This window comes from Amblyraja radiata, chromosome 4 (assembly GCF_010909765.2).
Source record: "Amblyraja radiata isolate CabotCenter1 chromosome 4, sAmbRad1.1.pri, whole genome shotgun sequence".
Taxonomy (NCBI): domain Eukaryota; kingdom Metazoa; phylum Chordata; class Chondrichthyes; order Rajiformes; family Rajidae; genus Amblyraja; species Amblyraja radiata.
In genome coordinates this window covers 6,788,823-6,808,203 of record NC_045959.1, presented here as the reverse complement: position 1 = coordinate 6,808,203, position 19,381 = coordinate 6,788,823, and the positions used below count along the sequence as shown (strand labels likewise).

The 19,381-nt window shown below is 43.5% G+C and overlaps 1 non-coding gene across 1 annotated transcript; it reads right to left on the bottom strand.

Annotated features, from left to right (window-relative positions):
- Positions 1-6,558: 6,558 nt before the first annotated feature.
- Positions 6,559-6,750, bottom strand: LOC116972655. Its single transcript, XR_004411854.1, has one exon. It is a non-coding gene; the product is annotated as a U2 spliceosomal RNA (small nuclear RNA).
- Positions 6,751-19,381: the final 12,631 nt, after the last annotated feature.

Below are 19,381 nucleotides of genomic sequence, written 5' to 3'. Positions count from 1 at the left end.
TTTTGACAGAGCATGCTGCGCATGATCAAATGCCACTGCCAAGGAAGGCCAGCACCATTATCACCCAATTTTCATAAGTTCATATGTTGTAGGAATAGAATTAGACCATGGAGCCTATCAAGTCTACTCCGCCATTAAAACATGGCTGATTTATCTTCCCTTCTCAACCCCATTCTCCTGCCCTCTCCCCAGATGATCAGGAACTACAGGAGACAGCAGGGGAGTGGACACCTCCCCATCCACATGCGTGATGCTGAGGTTGAAAGGGTCAGCAGCTTCAAGTTCCTCGGTGTGCACATCACTGAGGACCTCTCCTGGACACTGCACACGAACACAATAACTAAGAAAACCCGCCAGCGGCTCTTTTTCCTGAGAAGACTGAGGAAGTTTGGCTTGAATGCCAGCATCCTCACAAACTTCTACAGATGCACCATCGAGAGTCTGCTGATGGGCTACATCACAGTCTGGTACGGGAACTGTTCTGCCCACAGCCGCAAATCACTACAGAGAGTGGTGAGGGCGGCACACAGCACATCACTGGCAACTGTCTCCCGGCCATTCAGGACATTTTCCACCAGCGGTGCCTGTGGAAGGCACACAGCATCATCAAGGACCACAGCCACCCGGCACGGAGACTGTTCTCCTTGTTACCGTTAGGCAGATGATACAGGAGCATGGCTGCACGTACCATCAGACTTAAGGACAGTTTTTATCACCAGGCCATCAGGCTTCTGAACTCATAATTACATTTCACATCATATATGTTGATTATTTTATTATTGACGTTTTACCTTAACAATGTCATTTTTATTTTATTTTATCCTTGTGATATTATTGCTGAGGTGACCCGTTGTCTTGTCAAACACATTTCATTGCACCGTTGACCCTGTGTTAACCTACATATGACAAATAAAACTGAATTGAAATTGAAATTGAAATTGAATAACCCCTGACACCCATACGAATCAAGAATCTATCAATCTCCACCTTAAAAATATCCATTGACTTGGCCACGACAGCCATCCGTGGCAATGAATTGCACATATTCACCGCCCTCTGACTAAATAAATTCCTCCACATCACCTTTCTGAAGCTACGTCCTTTAATTCTGAAGCTGTAAACTCTAATCCTAGACTCTCTCACTAGTGGAAACATCCTCTCCACATTCACTCTAGCAAGGCCTTTCACTGTTTGGTATGTTTCACTTTTAAAACCAATCAAACCTCTCATCTACAAAAGGCTCAACTTCTAGTTTAGTTTAGAGAAAGAGCGCGGAAACAGGCCCTTCGGCCCACCGAGTCCTCGCCGACCAGCAATTCCCGCAAAATAATACTATCCTACACACATTAGGGACAATTTACACTTACACCAAGCCAATTAACTTACAAACCTATACGTCTTTGGAGTGTGGAAGGAAACCAAAGATCTCAGAGAAAACTCATGCAGTCACGGGGAGAATGTACAAACTCCATACAGACAGTATCTGTGGTCGGGATCAAACCCAGGACTCTGGCACAGCAAGCGATGTAAGGCAGCAACTGTACCACTGCGCCACCATGCTGCCCTGTGCATTCTTGTGCGTTTATGGCAGAATTTATCACATTTATCAAATACATTTGTTTCAAAATTTCTCAAGTACAACTGTGAATTTTGATGTTCAACCCTCATAATCCGTTGCTCCTTTCTCCCATGACAAAGTTTGTGTAACTGCATGGTGCATTTAAATCAACAGAGGTACGCTTAGCTCTTTATTTTTAAGCCTATTCATCCCCTGGACATGGGTTTAGGTTTATTATTTTCACGTGTACCAAGACACAGTGAAAAGCTTTGTTTTGCAAACTATCCAATCAGACCAGGTAATATTATGCATAAATACAATCATCAAACTTGAGTACAAAAGATACAAAGTGTAAGATGCAGAGTACAACATATAGTTCTCAGCATTATAGCACATCAGTCCCATAGTTAAAGTCCAATATCTGCAATGTGACAGTACTTTAGCTTATGGAAGAACTGTTCAGAAGCCTGATGTATGTTTTGAAGTATGTTTTTAATGTTTCTTTGTGTGTTTTGTGTGGGGGGTGGTGTGGGGGGGTGAGGGGGAAACCGCTTCGGTCGCCTCCTCCATGGAGAGGCGACTATTTCCAGGTCGCCTCCCCCGTGGTCTAACAGCGAGGATCGGCGCGGCCTTTCCCGGAGACGCGCCTGGCGCTTCAGCAGCGTGCGCAGCGTGGACTCTCGTCGTGGAGCGGGTGAGCCCTCGCTGGGGCTCGCTGGAGGGGAGCGCTCCGTTTCGCTGGCCCGCTGCAGCTGGCAGCCTGAAGCCGCGGTCTGCAGAGTTTCAGCTGGCGCGGCGTCTGCAGCCCGGGATCCCTCGTGGGGGACCCGGGGGAAGAAGGAGCTTCCACCGCCGGCCCGCGGCCAACTTCTACCGCGGACCCGGCATGGACTTAACATCACCCCTGGAGGGGAGCTTCGACAGCCGGCCCTGCAGTCTGTGGTGCTTCTGGCTGCGGCGCGGCGGGGACTTTAAATCTTCGACCGCCGGCCTGCGGCCTACACCATCCTGAAGCCGCGGTCTCCGGTGGGGAAGAGCCTACTATGGACTGGCTCTGGACTCTGGTCCCGACCACGGGGGGAAATGGAGGAGGACCGGCCAATTTTTGTGCCTTCCACCACAGTGATGAAGGCTGTGGTGGATGTTTGTGTTAAATTTTTATTGTGTATTGTGTGTTCTTTATCATTGTATCGCTGCTGACATATTCATTTCACTTACACTTTATGTGCAATGTGACGAATAAACCCGTATTGTATTGTATTGTATTGTATTGTATTGTATTGTATTGATAGCAGACAGGAAAAAGTTTTTCCTAGGTCTGATGATCTGTACTTTTAAGCTCCTGTACCTTTTGCCCGGCAAGAACAAGGAGAAGGAGGAATGACGGGGGTGGGACAAATTTTTGATTATGTTGGCAGCTTTTCCAAGGCAGCTTGGTGTAGATGGAGTCAATGGTGTCATGCGCAATAGGACCTGGGGCACGTCTCCATATAAGGTTGACATGCCAATTCTGACTTTTTAATATTTCGCTCATTGTGGGTGACTAATGTAGCTCACTGACTTGATAATATGGAATTATTTCACTATGCGTCATCACTGGGATATATCAGCAGTCTTCATTTGCCATCATAGTGAGCAATTTTTTAATGAATAATCACAATGTTAGATGATATCTGGCAAATCACCCCATGTCTTATTGACATGCGAGTATTTCACTTCCTCGTATAACATTATTTTCACTATTTTGACAGGAACATTAATTTTGTGTATTTTAACCTGGTGCATTATTATATCTAGGCTTGAGGTATTGGAAGGCATCAAAAATGACAGTTGAATTTCCAAAGGATTCCTGTTCTTCGGGTTCAACAAACTTTGCATCTTTTCAATACAGCTCCCGCTGATCTTTTTCGCACATGATGGCAGGACTGAAACTAGCAACACAAATTGAGAAGATCATGGAAGCAGACTGACAAGCTTCTGCGATTAATTTCCTGTTACGTAGAAAATCCAAATCAAGAAGTTCGGTTAAATTTATTTTAAATATGCTTAGAACAAACAAGACTCGTATGTATTCGTATCTTAACTGCAAAAAAAATGTTGAATTATCTGAGAAAATATTTGGAGGTATTCAACTTTCAAAAGAGTCTTCTTCTTCTTCCTCGTGTCCGGCCATCTTCTATATCATGTCTTTCCGGTCGGTCAGTGACGGTTGCAGAATTGGCTACTTCAGTCAGTCACTGTGGTACAGTTTCTGTCGTCAGCATTGCCCGGGATGCGCCATGTGGAGGCTTCTGCTTGCATCCCTCAAAATAGTCTGATTAATCTGGGTTGCTTTCCCCCCCCCCCAAAAAAAATGTCAAATGGAGAATTGATGGAAATAACATTCAGAAAATCATCCCGAATTGTAGTGTATATATTTTAGTGTATATGATGTATCTATTTGTAGTGTATATATATTGTAGTGTATATATTGATTGTAGGTATAAATTGATCATGTTTCAAATAATAGACAGTATTGTAATAAACATAATTATAATTATTGTAATAATGATTGTAATAATTATAATTATATATAATTATAAGCCAATTATAAAAAAGTCCAAAGTTGGGGCCAGAGCAGAATTCGGAAAGTGACAAAACAAATTCAAATAGGTTGGATAAGAAGAATCTGGAGGCACAAGAGACTGTGGAAGCTGGAATCTGCCCTTGAAAATAGTAAGATTAAACGAGAACTTGCCAGTTTGAAGTTTGATCTGTATTTTATGAGGAGTTACGATGAGGGATTACGTGAAGAACCCGCTCAGTGCGCAGGCGCGGCATACTTCCAAGCAGCGGTGTGGAATCAGAGATAGACACAGTTATTTGAAGTAAACATAGTAAAGATAAGGAGACATCAATTTATTACTTTGATCCATATAATGAGGGTGGGAGCGGAGGGCACGTAATCCCTCATCGTAACTCCTCATAAAATACAGATCAAACTTCAAACTGGTAAGTTCTCGTTTAATCTTACTATTTTACTTCGGAGTCACGTGAGTGACTACGTGAAGACTTCAAAGCTCTGTGATTTCAAACCGTGTAACAGTTCATACTTCACTCGCTGCCGAAGTTATTCGAGGGAGGAAGTATGTTATCGTAATCAACCATGAATCTGTTTGTAAAAACAATAATGGTGTTATTAACAACAACAAGACCAATTGCTCCCCCGGGCTTAAATTATATATTTTTTGCAGATTCTTTTTCTGCAAACGATACATTTCTGTCAGTGGTTTGTTATAAAAGTTTGGAACGTATACTCCCTAGACCACCCTGCAGTAGCCAGGATGTGGTCCATAGGCTCGTCCATCCTCTTAGTTACTGACGTGGAAGCTGTCCTGGTGGTATTAGATTTTATACACGTTAGTATTTACTCCAGCAACTCCCAGTACCTGCTTGAGCCACTAGAGATAGTTTAGCTCATCACCCGACCATGAGGTTTCCTGTGGCTGACCCATAAGGCTTTTTCCTCTCCCTCGGTATTCCTTATTGTGTCGATCTCTAAGTGGGTCATGACACATAAAACGTGGTTCAGGTGGGTATGCCCGGAATTTCATGACTGGACCTGATGTTCCTGGTCTGTTCTGTTTGGCCAACCCTTGAATGGGCATGTGACACTATCTGGTGTTATAACCATGTTGTCCTATCGCAGTAGATGGGAGAGCTGGCTCTTTGTGTTGATGTAAGGCCACCAGCATGTCCATCTTCAGGGTAGGCTGTTCCAGGGTGAGTGACCTGGCTGGTGATCATCCCCTAAGGTATGTCAGGATTTCACTGACATCCCAATTTGGGTGTACCTATTTCTGGGGAATGGATTGATATACCTCTCCTGTATCTGATCACCAGTGAGCGGTACCCAAGTTGAGTAGGCTGACAGAACATGTCCTTCATTGTGGTGAAGACCTGCCAGGAGCTCCAGTACAGTTTTTGTTATAGTTGAATGTGTAATTCCTGTTTTGGAAAACAGTGTACCATTTCTTGATGCTCCTCAGGTATGTTCCCTAGGATATGCGACGGAATGCTGTCATCAGGTTGATAGTGCTGCTGATCCAAGCACAGCAATGGTCTTCCCAATTCTGCAATTCTTTTAATGACCATGTAGAGGATCACTGGGAACCATGCTTGTGGACTTGGTCCACTGTAATTTGCGTAGTACCCGACTGATGAAGCCGTAGTACCTATTGAAGAGGTAGAAGGAAAGGAAAACATAGAGATTAGGTTCCCCCCACCCCTCAATACGCGGGAATGTCTCCATTGCCGCTGCCTTGAGATTGGTTTCATGTGACGTAAGTTAGTACGTGGTGATTTAATTGGATATAAGGAATCGATATCTGGTGTCCATATTGCTTAGTAATTTCAGCAAATATTTTTGGTTTAAATGTATGTTTACAGTATTTAGCTCACCTGATAGGTGAGTTACTGATGGTCAAACATGTTTGACGACATACGGTTTCCAATTGTTAATAAATTGTCACCTAATATCGATGTTCTCTGCCCAAGTGGTTTGGTATATGCCACCACTGTGATGTTGTTATCATATAAACGAACATGCAAATTTGGTGGATTACTGAGCAAATGCTTCACTAGAATTAAGTAAGTTAATATATAACATGTTTAAGTCAATTCATATTGGCATTAAGTATTACAAGCTCAGTAACACATCAGGACACATAAGATGTTACTCAAAACAGGTGGAAGTGTACAACCATAATCCTTCCTGCCGATAAATTCCATGATAGCACTATAGATTAATCCATTTGCCCCCATATTACAGGTATGGAGATAGTTTTGAACACTAGTATCTCAGCTCATAGGAAAGGTACAAAGTTCAGTAGCTGGTAATGCTGCTATATCCCAATTACTTTGCCACGTAGTTGATTGGTGGTTAATGCACCATGACTGATAGTCTTAATGAATACCAGATAACAAAGTTGTGGATGGTCAACGTAAATATCTGGATATATAGTTTGTGCACCGTTCCCAGAGGCACTGCAATACTGGGTCGATGCGTGGAGTGGACGGAGCAAGCCCCTATTCCATCTCCCTGTTCCAAATTTCAATTTAATATATGGTCCCTAGATAAGGGACGTATCAGATTATTAAACTGATAAGAACAGATACTACACTTGATCTTAGCCAAAAGGCCGAGAAGCGATGCAGCTAAAGCTGTATCCAAGGATAGTTTGTCGTTAATATATAGACATGCCATGACGGAATGTTTCTAAGTGTCAGGGCTAGTTGATTCTGGATAACTTTGACTTAAATGCCGCAACGCTCATCATGGTTACTCCATCCAGGTAATTGCGGTATATCCAAAACTTATATGAGAAGGTACTGAATAGTGTGCATCTTCAAGGTCGATGTCTACCATAAAGTATCCTTGGATCCATGGTAGTAGTTACAAATCCCATGAATGGGTATACCTGGTGAAATACTCAAGTGGTTTATCAACGATGGAGCGACATTCACCATCGTGGGAGGGTAGACCCCTTGGGGTGCTTGCTGAATTGGTGGCAAGATATTAATTCTATTCCCCTTGTATTTATTTTTTGGTATATAACTACCAAGAGTGATAGCTTCCTAACCAGGCGTGATTCACCCACCCCTTGTTAGTACAACCCTTAACCTTTATGTGATGGTAGGAACCATACTTATCTGTCTTCATTGTTGTTTTCTTCGGTTTCTGGTTCCTTGTTCTTGTAGAGACGATGTTTGTTGGGGGGAGGCGCATTTTCCCTGGGGCCTGCTCTGGGCCGTGGCCTAAAATGCTACGGGTTTGGCATGCAGGCCCCGAGCTTTCACCAGTACCATGAGGTAGACGCACCTGGTGGACACGTGGAGGTACTGCTGTCTGGTTTAGTGTGGTGCTCATTCCAGACTCTGCCCTCTTGTGCCGAATAGTTTGAACACTTCGTCCAGTTTTTTAGGACTGGTTTGGTAAGTGCCAGGTAGCAGGATCTGTGCTTGTGAGGTCGGCGTTCTCATAGTCCTGTTAATTTCATAGATTGAGGGCAGGTTTGTGAGTTCATTTGAGAAGTTATGAGGTATACCGTTGAACAGTAGGGTCAGGTGTTTTGCCATACTACCCTGCCCTCTGGAATGAGCAGGTGGACATGATAGCCGACGTCAGGGTACCAAATGCATTTTTAAAATATTTAGGTTAAATGCGCTGCTCAATGTATCCCCCAATAATGGCGGGCACTTTGAGTAAATGCAATTTAGGGGAGGCATGATAAAACCAACGCCTCATGGCTACCTGTCTTGGAGAGGTTTTTTGGAAAAGACAGGTAGTAAGCTGGCCATCAGTTGAGACTGAAAAGCCATCTCGCTAGTGGTGGAGCCACACAGCGGCCACACCCAGCAGCTCTTCCTGATCCTGTACCTCAAGCATACTCCCGATATTGTTCAGCCAGTGACCCCTCTTCATGATCAGCCCAGCCACTGGTCACCCCAAAGCTAACCACACTAAGGAAGAAGTGATGGACAGTGCCTAGGCACTGTGGAGGGTATGCCTGAACCCTCCAGCGAGACTGCCCCTCACGTAGCGTGTCTCGCAGGAGCTCCTGCTCCAGGAGCCGCTCCAGCGGCTCAGGCGGCTGTCTCTCTCCCATGCAGGTGGAGAGATGTCCCCTCCGACAAGTCGGAAGCCACCGGCCGGATGCCTCTTCGGATAGCTGAACATCCAGCCCGCAGCTCAGGCACTAGCGGGACTGGCTTCGGCGCGGTGTGGGGATAGCGGGGCGCCCGGTAAATGTTCCTACCGCCTTCTTCTGGAGCTTTTGTGCCTTGTAGTAGTGGGAGCGCCCCTCAAGCAGCGCGTCTCGCAGGCACCTGCTCCGTGAGCCGCTCCAGCGGCTCAGGCGGCTCTCTCTCCCCCCGTGCGGGTGGAGAGACGTCCCGTCCCAAATCGGGAACACCTGCCGGATGCCTCTTCGGGTGGCTATACATCCAGCCCGCTATCGGGCTGGGCTCGGCACGGTCTCGGGGAATTGCGGAACACCGGGTAAACGCTCCTACCGCCTGTTGCTGCCCCCCTTCCCCCCGACGGGAAACGTTCCTCCTTGAACGGGGGACAGTTTTGTTCCAAAGCCTTTTTCTCTGCCTGTAAAACACAAGCAGAAAAAGGGGCTCCCCTGTAAAAGAACCCCGACCTCAGGATACTCACCTGACGGTCCGTTTCTCTGTTGCGGGAGCGCCTAACTCCCGCTGCCGCTGTTGCACTGCTGGCGTAAATGCCGCGCCTGCGCACTGAGCGGGTTCTTCACGTAGTCACTCACGTGACTCCGAAGTAAAATGAGCTTTCGAAGGGCTCAGTGAGTTGAGCAGCATCTGTAGAAGAAAATAAATTGTTGATATTTCGGATCAAGTCAGCAGACAGAGTGTGTGATGAGTGGAAACAGACAAGGAAAAGAAAGGGAAAAACAAACCGATGGTCCAAATGTGGATTCGACACAAAAATCTGATCTGAGATATTTTGACACAAAAAGCACAAGCCTAGATTTATAGTGGAATGCGCACATTAATATATTATTTTAATTTCATTCTTGCTTAAAAAGGAGGGCTTGTATGTTGTATCTCTGAGCAAGGGACATGCGATTCACCCTGTAGCCCTGTGCTTATTGATATTTTGATCCTATTGGACAGGTGAGTCATGTGGTGCACTTGGTTTACAATAATATTAGACATCAGTTGAGGTAGTTTCCCCTCATACAGCTTCACATCTGAAGTTTATTAATATCTTTGATCTCTATGATATGCATGGCACATCAACTGTCCATATCTTAACCCTGCACCATTTCACTACAGCTCATCTCCCTTCCAGTTCCCTTGGATTTCTCTCCATCTTCCATAGCTTCTCTTCTCTGATCTTCTGCTGTTCTTCCGTTCTTCCATCTGATGCATGTCCAAATTGAACTATAGGAAAGGATCGGCCCATTTTCTGCAATAACATGTTATAACAAGCAGAGAATTCCAGAGATTCACCACTCTCTGTGTGAAAAATGTTTTTCTCATCTCGGTCCAAAAAAAAATCTAATAATGCAGACTCCGAATCTCAAATCCACGAGCTCGTATTATATCAAGCATCTTCTTTAAAAGGAGCTTATAAAGGCCTTCTGAAAATCAAGATACATCATATTAACCTCATTACTGTCATCTATTAACTTTATTAGACTCTCAAAGAGATCACAATAAATTCATTAGGTTTGACATATCTTTCATAAATTCATAAAGCTGGGCTGACAAAGATTTATTACTGTTATTTATACTCTTGAACTGCTCTGAATGAATCCAATATTTCTTTTCAAATGTGATATCAAGGCATCATTGCACCATTTCTTGCCAGGATCATGCTTCAGTCTTTTTGAAAAAAAAATTAACATCTCAGTTTTTTTATTTTCACTCATTTGCTTCCTTAAGAACACTAGTTTTGATTGGAAATTGACTTTTACGATGCTGGATAAACTATCTTGTTATGAAAGCCTGTTAATTGCAGTGCAGAATGAATATAACCCACCACAGATTGATGCACAACATCTGATGCATGTTATTGGGCAAAATAGTGACAAAACTTTAAGAAATTGATGATTAAATCATATTGATATTTTTATGCCTTCATGAAAAAATGCGAATGAGTTTCACATCTTCAGCTGAATGTAACATTGGATAATCATTGCGCTCATCACCGATGAAGATAATCACACGATTAGATTATAGGTTAAAACATTTGCATCGGCTGTCATTTATGTGGTGAGGCATTGGTCATGACACCGGAGCAGCAATGACTACACTGGCACTCGTAGTAAAGTGAACCACACAACAGGATTCATTTCCAATGTCAAACAATAGTATCCACAATGTCCAGATCCACTCACGGGACCCTCATCATCAGTGCGGAGGTATTGGCAACTTGGATTCCCCTGATCTCAAGAAATAGTGTTGACAGTCACAGGTTTTTTTCAGGTGGCTCAATCTTCTTCTGAACCTGGACAAACAGAACCACACAGTGGATCTTCCACTTTATCTCCTTTACTTGTCTTCCTCCTTCCTCTTTTTCTCCTTTACCTACCATCCCCCCTCCTTTACCTGCCCTCCTACATCTTCTTCCATCTCTCCTTTACCTGTAATCCTCCTCCTTCTTCCTCCTTTACCTGTACTCCACCTTCTTCCTCTGAAATCCATGGTAGGATTCTCAACATGTTTTCTTGGGCGCACAACACGCAGCAATTAAAGAGAGATGGGAACTGGCAGATGCATAATAAGTTGCCTCGTCTTTACTACATGGGCCTTAGGAGGATAGGAAGGGAAGTTGAAATAATCCAGGAAATATAGGCCACTGAACCTCACTAGTGGTTGGGAAGCTATTGGAGAGGATTCTTGGGATATAATTTCCTCTCATTTACAAAAGAATATGCTAATTAGGGACAATCATGTCAGCTCATGTCTTACAAACTTGATTGAAATTTTTGAAGAGGTGACAAAGGTGATCAATGATGTTTAAGAAGGAACTGCAGATGCAGGAAAATCGAAAATCGAGACTCATGGTCTGAAGAAGGGTCTCGACCCGAACTGTCACCTATTTCCTTCACTCCATAGATGCTGCTTCACTCGCTGAGTTTCTCCAGCATTTTTGTCTACCAAGGTGATCAATGAGGTTAGGACAGTGCTTGTTGTCTACATGGAAGTTAGTAAGACTTTTGATAAAGTCGCTCATGATAAACTGATCCAGAAGATTAGAATCCATGATGACTTGCATGGTTGGATTCAGAACTGGCTGACTCATAGAAGATAGAGGGCTCTGGTGGAAGGGTTTATTTCTGGCTGGAGGTCAGTGACCAGTAGAATTGAGCAGGAATCTGTGCTGGGACCTCTGTTTGTGATACATTTGTAAACAACTTTGACATAAATGTAGAAGGCTTAGTTAGTAAGTTTGCCAATGACATCAAAATTGGTGGAGTTGCAGGCAGTGAGGAAGATTGCCAAAATATGCAGTGGGAAAATGATCAGCTACGGAAATGGGTGGAGAAATGGCAGATTGAATTCAATCAGAGCAAGTGTGAGGTCTTGTGCATTGGGAGGTTGAATGCAAGGGGGAAATATATAGTTAATACCAAGACCCTTTACAGCATTCAGAGGGATGTACAAAGGAATCTTGAGATGCATGCCCACAGCTTCTGTGGCAACACAAGTAGATAGAGTTTGCACAAAGTCCGCGAGCATTGCCACTTTTCATTTCACTGCACATCTCGTATGTGTATGCGACGAATAAACTTGACTTGACTTGACTTGACTTGGTAAGGAAGGTTTATGGTTTTCTTGCCATCATTGGTCACGATCATTGAGCATACATTGATCATTGAGCATAAAAGTCAGGAATCATGTTGGTGCTTATAAGACTTTAGTTCGGCCACATTTGGTCTATTGTGAGCAGCTCAGGTCGCCCCATTACAGGAGGGGTATGGAGACTCTGGATAGGGTGCAGAAGAGGTTTACCAGAATGCTACTTGGATTAGAAAGTATTATATGCAAGGAGAAATTGGACAGATTTGGATTATATTCTCTGGAGTGGCAGAGGTTGAGAGGTAGCCTGAGAGACATTTGACGGAGCTAAATACTATAGTGGCATTTAAGAGACTTTTGGATAGATACGTGGATACTCAATGAATGTAGGGATATGGATCACATGAGGCAGAGGAGATTCGTTTAACTTAGCATCATGTTCGGCGTGGACATTGTGGGCCGAACAGCCAGTTCCTGGGCTGCACTGTTCAATGATAAGGGGTGGTCCTCACAGGATTCCCAAGGAAGCAACTGTACCTCCGTACTTCAGATGCCAAGCCCAAATTTACCAGAGCCCTGATTCACTATCGGGGAGTCACTAAGAAATTATTATAAAAGTCTGAAGATAGTCCTGAACCTGAAACATCGTCTGTTCATTTCCTTCAACAGATGTTGTCTGACCTGCAGAGTTCCTCCAGAGGTTTTTATTTTTTTGCTCAATTTTCACAAAATAATAGATTGCCCTAAAATGATAATAGGTCATCTTCTTGCATTGCATGCAATTGTGTTAGTCCAGAGCACTGAACAAAATCAATCCTCACCCTTATTTTGCACAAATAATATTGTGTTTATTTCTAGGTTTAATATTGTGTTTCTTTTCATGTTTTATATAAATTGTTAACAGAGCACATTATTTTATTAGGTTTCTATGAACTCTGCCAACAGTAATGATGTTAATCCAAACGCCCACTGTGTGGTGGATTCTGCCATTGAGCAAAAGCTAAGGAGCATTTTCTTATGTTCAGAATTTATCTGAAGGGGTTTGCTATTGTGAGGTGTCGATTTTAATTAGATATTTTTGAAACAGCTGTTCAGTTTTTAATAGCAGATGCACAAGAGACTGCAGATGCTGGAAGTTGATATAAAAAAACTTTTGGTGCTTCTATGAGCTCCTTTAAAAGAAAATTCTTGCTATAACATGAGCAGATCAGGAGGCATCTGTGGAGCAAGGCACTTCAGGTCCAGGTCCTGCATCAGCAAGCATTAGCAAGGAGATATTCGATATAAAGAGGTCTCACAAATGGGACTGTGAGGCTATCTTAGTGGAGCCAGGAGAGGACAGAGGGGAGGATGGAGGTAGAGGTAGAGATAGAAGGTGATAATTGGAGATAATAAAGAATTACAGATTCTGGAATCTAATATGTAAAAAGCCGATAAGCAGAACCAGAGATGCGCAAGGATAATGGGCAGATGGACCCAAGGGGAGGATGGATAGAAAACCGAGCGGGTAATGTATGTGGGTAACGGGCAGCTTAAACCAGGTTGGGATGAGAAAATAAACTCGGTGACATGGGGCTTGGGTGTGAGGTATGGAAGTGGGGGAGGGGGATTTCAGAGAACCTATGTGGATCAAAAGAAAAGGAAAATGAACACAAATTATGTGGTCAGTCTGAAGAAGGGTCTCGACCCAAAACATCACCCATTCCTTCTCTCCAGAGATGCTGCCTGTCCCGCTGAAAAACCGGCAACTGGAACGGCGACTGTCAGAGTGGAACACACACACGCACACACACAGCTTCCTTCACCAGTCCGTTATGCAGGCGGGGAAGAGGGCAAGCGGGTGGAACGCTGCCTGAGTGAAATTCACACGGTGCAAATCCAAGGTGATACAGACACACACCGCGATGAACAGGAAGGTTGGTGCTGTAATTAAGACGGCTAAAGCACAGTGTATGGTAATTCTTTTAGAAGAGGTGGGGAGGGGGGGGAGAAGGGGGGGAGAAGGGGGGGAGAAGGAGGGCGAAAGAGTGGAGACAACTTTTGAGAAGCCAGAGATGCACGGCTGTTCGGCGGACATTAACATTACCGGTCGGTTATCCTTGGTTCTGAAAACTACAGCTTACGTTTATTTTTCCCAATGAGTCAATGAAATTCACCGGTCAGCACCGGCTACCAGCTACGCGAACCTCCGACAACCTTCGACTTCCTGGCAACCCACTAGGACCTCCTGGCGACCTACCTACGGCACGTGAATTCTCGCTACTCTCCATTCGCTACTCTTCTCGTCGCTAATTTATTAACATGTTGAAAAGTTTGCGGCGACCATAATGAGGCCACGACTAGTTCCCAGAATGCGGGAACTCCTCACGACCATGAAGGTGACTACCCGGCAACCACCCGCAAACATGTGGCGACCACAGAGTCTCTTGCAGTCACCTAAAAAGTCGCCCAAGTGGGACAGGCCCATTACTCCAGCTTTTTGTGTTTATCTTGGGTTACCAGAAGTTGGAAAATTCAAAAGTAAACTCAACTCTGAGATCAGCATCTTATAAATTTATAGTATGTGCAGTACAAATTTCAGCATAATTTTTTCTTTAGTTTCTCAATGGAAATATAGAACTATTTTAAATTTCTTCAGATAATCTCTCAATGCCAACAGTCTACATTCAAAGACTAATTGTAGGCTTTTGCAGAGCAAAGTTAAAATGATACTCAGGTGTTGACAGTCAGATGGAACCAAATAATTTATGAAAGTCAGGGTCATAAGTATTAATTTATTTCTTGTAAAATATCAGAAAATTCATATTTTAAGCAATTTTTCCTTTCCAAGAATACGCTTCAACTCGCTGAGGGAATTCCGGCTGGAAATACGTGATGCTGAAATGTGTAACTAAAAAATTCCATACATGTCATATCGACATTCCAGTTTAATTGATATCATAAATCTTCTCATATGATTACAATTATTTTGTTATATGTATTTATAAACCTACATGTATTTTTTGCCACTGGCCTTTGTCGATGCAATACCATATGGTTGTACCCACATGATCCATGGAGGATTTTAACTTTGTTTCAACACTGTGTCACACACTGACCATTGACAGACTGATAAAATGAAGGCTGGGAGACACGAGAAACTGCTGACACTGGAATCTTGAGCAAAACACAAAGTGCTGGAGAAGACTTCAGAAGGGTCCCTACACAAAACATTACTTGCCCATTCACTTCACAGGTGTTGTTTAACCACTGAGTTCCTCATGAAGATGAAGGTCTATATGATTGTGAAGGTCTACATGTAAAATTGGTCTGGACAGGTCCAGTCTATTGTTGATGGAAATGTTTACTGAGAGGCGGCAGAAAGGAAGATTGGTATGAAAAATGGAGAGAAAGGAAGATTCTATCAATGCAGATATGCTTTTGATTTTATGGTAGAAGCAGTAAAGAATAATTTTACAATATATCTGTCTATGGTGAATTTGTGAAAAGCACAACATAATTGTTTGTTATCTCCCTGAGTAATATTAAAGTACAAAAAAACCCATAAACCATCAACTGTGACAGTTTCCTGATCGTATTGCCGAGTAATCAAAAAATATCCTCTACATCAATTTAGAATGCTAGAATAGTAAGATTAAACGAGAACTTACCAGTTTGAAGTTTGATCTTTATTTTATGAGGAGTAACGTTGAGGGATTACGTGAAAAACCCGCCAGTACGCATGCGTGTCAATCTTCAAAGCAGCGGTGTGAAATCACAGATAACAGTAAATGAACTGAACATAGTAAGATTAGAGAAATAGGATACCAGTTGAACTTTATGATCGAGGGTGGGCGTGGAGGGCACGTAATCCCTCAACGTTACTCCTCATAAAATAAAGATCAAACTTCAAACTGGTAAATTCTCGTTTAATCTTACTATTTTACTTCGGAGTCACGTGAGTGACTACGTGAAGATTTTAAAGCTCTGTGATTTCATGCCGTGGAAACGAGTCCAGGCGTCATACACAGCATAAGTGGGCCAATGATGAGAGAACATTAATATAGCATTCAGACATGACATAGATATAGACATGGTGATGCTATTAATGAACAATAGTGGGAATCGTAACCTCCCTCAACCTGGAGGAAGTATGAACCATACCTAACATAGAGTTGGCAAATACCCCCGATCTGGCAATGGGATTATTCTAAATATTTGTACAGATTAATAGTTTGACCATCCTGCAGCAGCTAGGATGTGGTCCATAAGCCTGCTGCTGCGGTATAGCGGTCCTGGTAGAGTGGGACTTAATTTCAATGTACACTCCTGTATATGCCAGACCCATTTAACCCTCTGGAGAAGATTTGTAGTGATTCCTTCTAACGAGGTTTTATGTAAGTAACAATATTGCTAGTCAGAGTCTATGAGGCTCTTAGCGACCTTGACATACTGGTGTAGATGCGTGTTCACACGCAACCCAAGGTCCATGGGATATGCAACATCTAGTTTGGTCTGTGTCCCTGTCTACTCTGCTTGACTAATCATAAACAAAACATGTTATTATAGCCCACAGATATGATCATTCTATCCAGTGTAGCAATGACTGAACCCGTAGCGCTGTCTTCAATGCCATGGCATAACCACTAGTACGTGAGTTTGACCAGGACAGGGATGTTGCTGGTGCCTATCGGCAAAGTGACGTAACACAATGTTAAAACGCATATCTCTGTGTCCCTAGGCCTAGGAGGTTTTTAGTTGACGATACCCTTCATAATCTAGACATCAGAGGGTGAGACCGGAAAGAGTGGTTTATATTCTCTGCAGCCAAATGATGAGGAGGTACTTCAGGCACAGTAAATGGAATTTTAACTTGATGTTATAATCCCATAAAACTGAATTGTAATGTTTCAGTCATCCGTGCCGAGTTAAACGTAAAGAAGAATAAACAATACTTCCCATCTCCTATTCGGTTTGTTGCTATTTGGTGCTATCCCTGCAATCTGCAATGGGTACTCCTAATGCTTATGGTTAGACAACCCGAGCCGCAGGAAACGGTCTCTCAGAGTCTGTAAGTCTATGAATTGATCATATCATGCAGAGGATGGTTTCAACATCACAACTGAACCAGCATCTTTTTTATCCGGAAATAACCATGTGTGGTTTTATGCTCATTCCCCACATCAGCAGGAATCATGGGTATATAACCCAGGCAGGGACTATGAAACCTGGAAGCGGGAATCTTGCTGAATTTTGCAAGACCCGTCTATTGAGGCCAAATGGAGGAAGACATAAAGAACATTCCTCCCTTGTGTAGCGAAAATGCACCCTTTGCCACTAATATGCCTTGTATTTTTTGCAACTGTTGATTGAACTTGGATGCAAGCATCTCAATCGTTAGTGTTCCATCGATCCACAATGTTATTAAATGCTTTGTGATCACACATTCATTCTGTGTTGTCATTGATTTTGCATGATAATACACCAGTGCTAAATGCGGTTAGGTAAAACTATCACCGGATACTTTGATTTAATTGTACCTTTGTGATTAACATATACCACCACCAAAGTGTATCACCTTGGACTTGTGCGTGCAGGTTATGCATATCCACATGCCCTTTAATGCACAAAATGCACCTTGTGTCCATTGGCAATTGATACCATAACTGAACACTTGATAACTCATGCTAATCCCATCTGCCTCCGTTAACTAGAGATGGTATTAGTAGATTTCCCATCTTTGGGCAATAGCATCAGTTTGGAAATGACTGAAGATTTACAGATGAGAGGTTTTTAGAGGAGCAACGCTGAATACTGTTCGTCCATCATTGTGACTTTGTTAGTTTCAGCTGAGAATAGCAGAGGTCTAATCTTTTGTCTCAGAGCTGATCCCAGACAAATAAATGGTTTGATTGTATCCCAATAATCAATAGTTTCAGTTGGTATCAACTTAATTTGAATTTAACTGGACGGGTGAGAACCTCAATTTCTCAAATATAGCTATGTGGCTGATAAGGCTAATTTAGTGAAATACAGTATGTTCAATATCATCCAGATTGGCCAAGCCACTTATTTGTTAGCTCTGTGCAGTCGAAGCACTGATTGTAGTGATTTAGTAATAATCTGAAAACTGAAGTTGACCCATTTTGCAACCCTACTGAGTGTATCATTGCCTCATCCAGTTAAATTTCAAATATCTTCTGTGAATAGAAATGATCACATGGAAGTTATTCAGAAATGTCTAAACTGCACAAGCGGGTTGAGGCTATTGACATTGATCAGTCCACATCCCATATTGTGAGCCTGCCTTGAAAGGCAAACTCCACCATACCTGTTGTGCAGTATAAACTAATCTTATGTTATCCCAAACCAGTGTAAATATTCAAACCAGTTTAAGATTACCAACGTATCCGTGACGGGAGACGTTATCGATGTGGCTCCATACCTTTATCCGGATGGGAGGACTTATGCAATCCGACCCAGGAGCTGCCTCAACCGTATATGTGCTTGATTTTTGCTCTTCTGCTCCTGGGAGGTAGAGGAGCTCGAGTACGGGGTTGGCGCATCTTCCAGGAAGGCCGTTCTGGGCTATGGCCTAAAAAAGACCTTTGTTCTGGTTGTACGGCCTTCAAGCTTTCACCAGCTTCAGTGCATCGTGGTTTGCTGGTGGGTGCGTAGGGGTGCTGCCGCCAGAGATGTGAGGTCTTGTGTGATGATGTGGCCTTCCTGAGCCCGATGGCCCTCGTCGAGCTCCTGCTGCTGGTTGTGTTGTTACCGCACCCCCTGCACACTTGTGGTATCTTCAGCCAAACCCCTGTCTTCAGAGTCAGCCCAGAAGTGACTCCTAATGCTCCCCTCTGTCTAGGGAGATGCATTATGCAGCCCTCAATAAGGTGCTGCCTTGGGCGTCCTAGTGACTAAACTCCATATACCGGAGCATGTCACATTGGAGCTTCTGCTCCATCAACCGCTCCATGCGGGATATGCGATCACAGTTGCTCCCGCCGGCGGTGAGTCTTCACAGCCTGACTCGTCTGAGTCTTCGGCCTGTCCGACTTCTGCTTGGCCTTCCCGCCAGTCTGTGGTGTCGATTCTGACTGTGCAGGTGCCAGGTCAGAGAATGCTGATCAATAGCGATCCAGGTGCAGTCTACCGCTGCTGACTGCCCGCAATTCTGCGGTCCACCGCAGTCAGTCTGGATGTGGTCCCCTCCGTCCCGACTTTGCCCTGGACTTTTAGCAGGACCTCCAAGTAGGGGTTCCTGCAAGAAGATTTAACCTGAAAAGTGTTTTAAAAACTTACCTCAGGTCTGTTGCTGGCAGGTGAATCACGTGCAACCTGCCAGTCGTCACGCAATGCGATAGATGATATGACACGCATGCGTCCTGGCGGGTTCTTCACATAGTCACTCACGTAACTCCGAAGTAAACTATAATGTCTTTTATTGTCATTCAAACAGACAAGGTTTGAACAAAATTTCATTCCTGCAGTCATGACATTACAAAAATAACCAAGACGCACAATTAACCA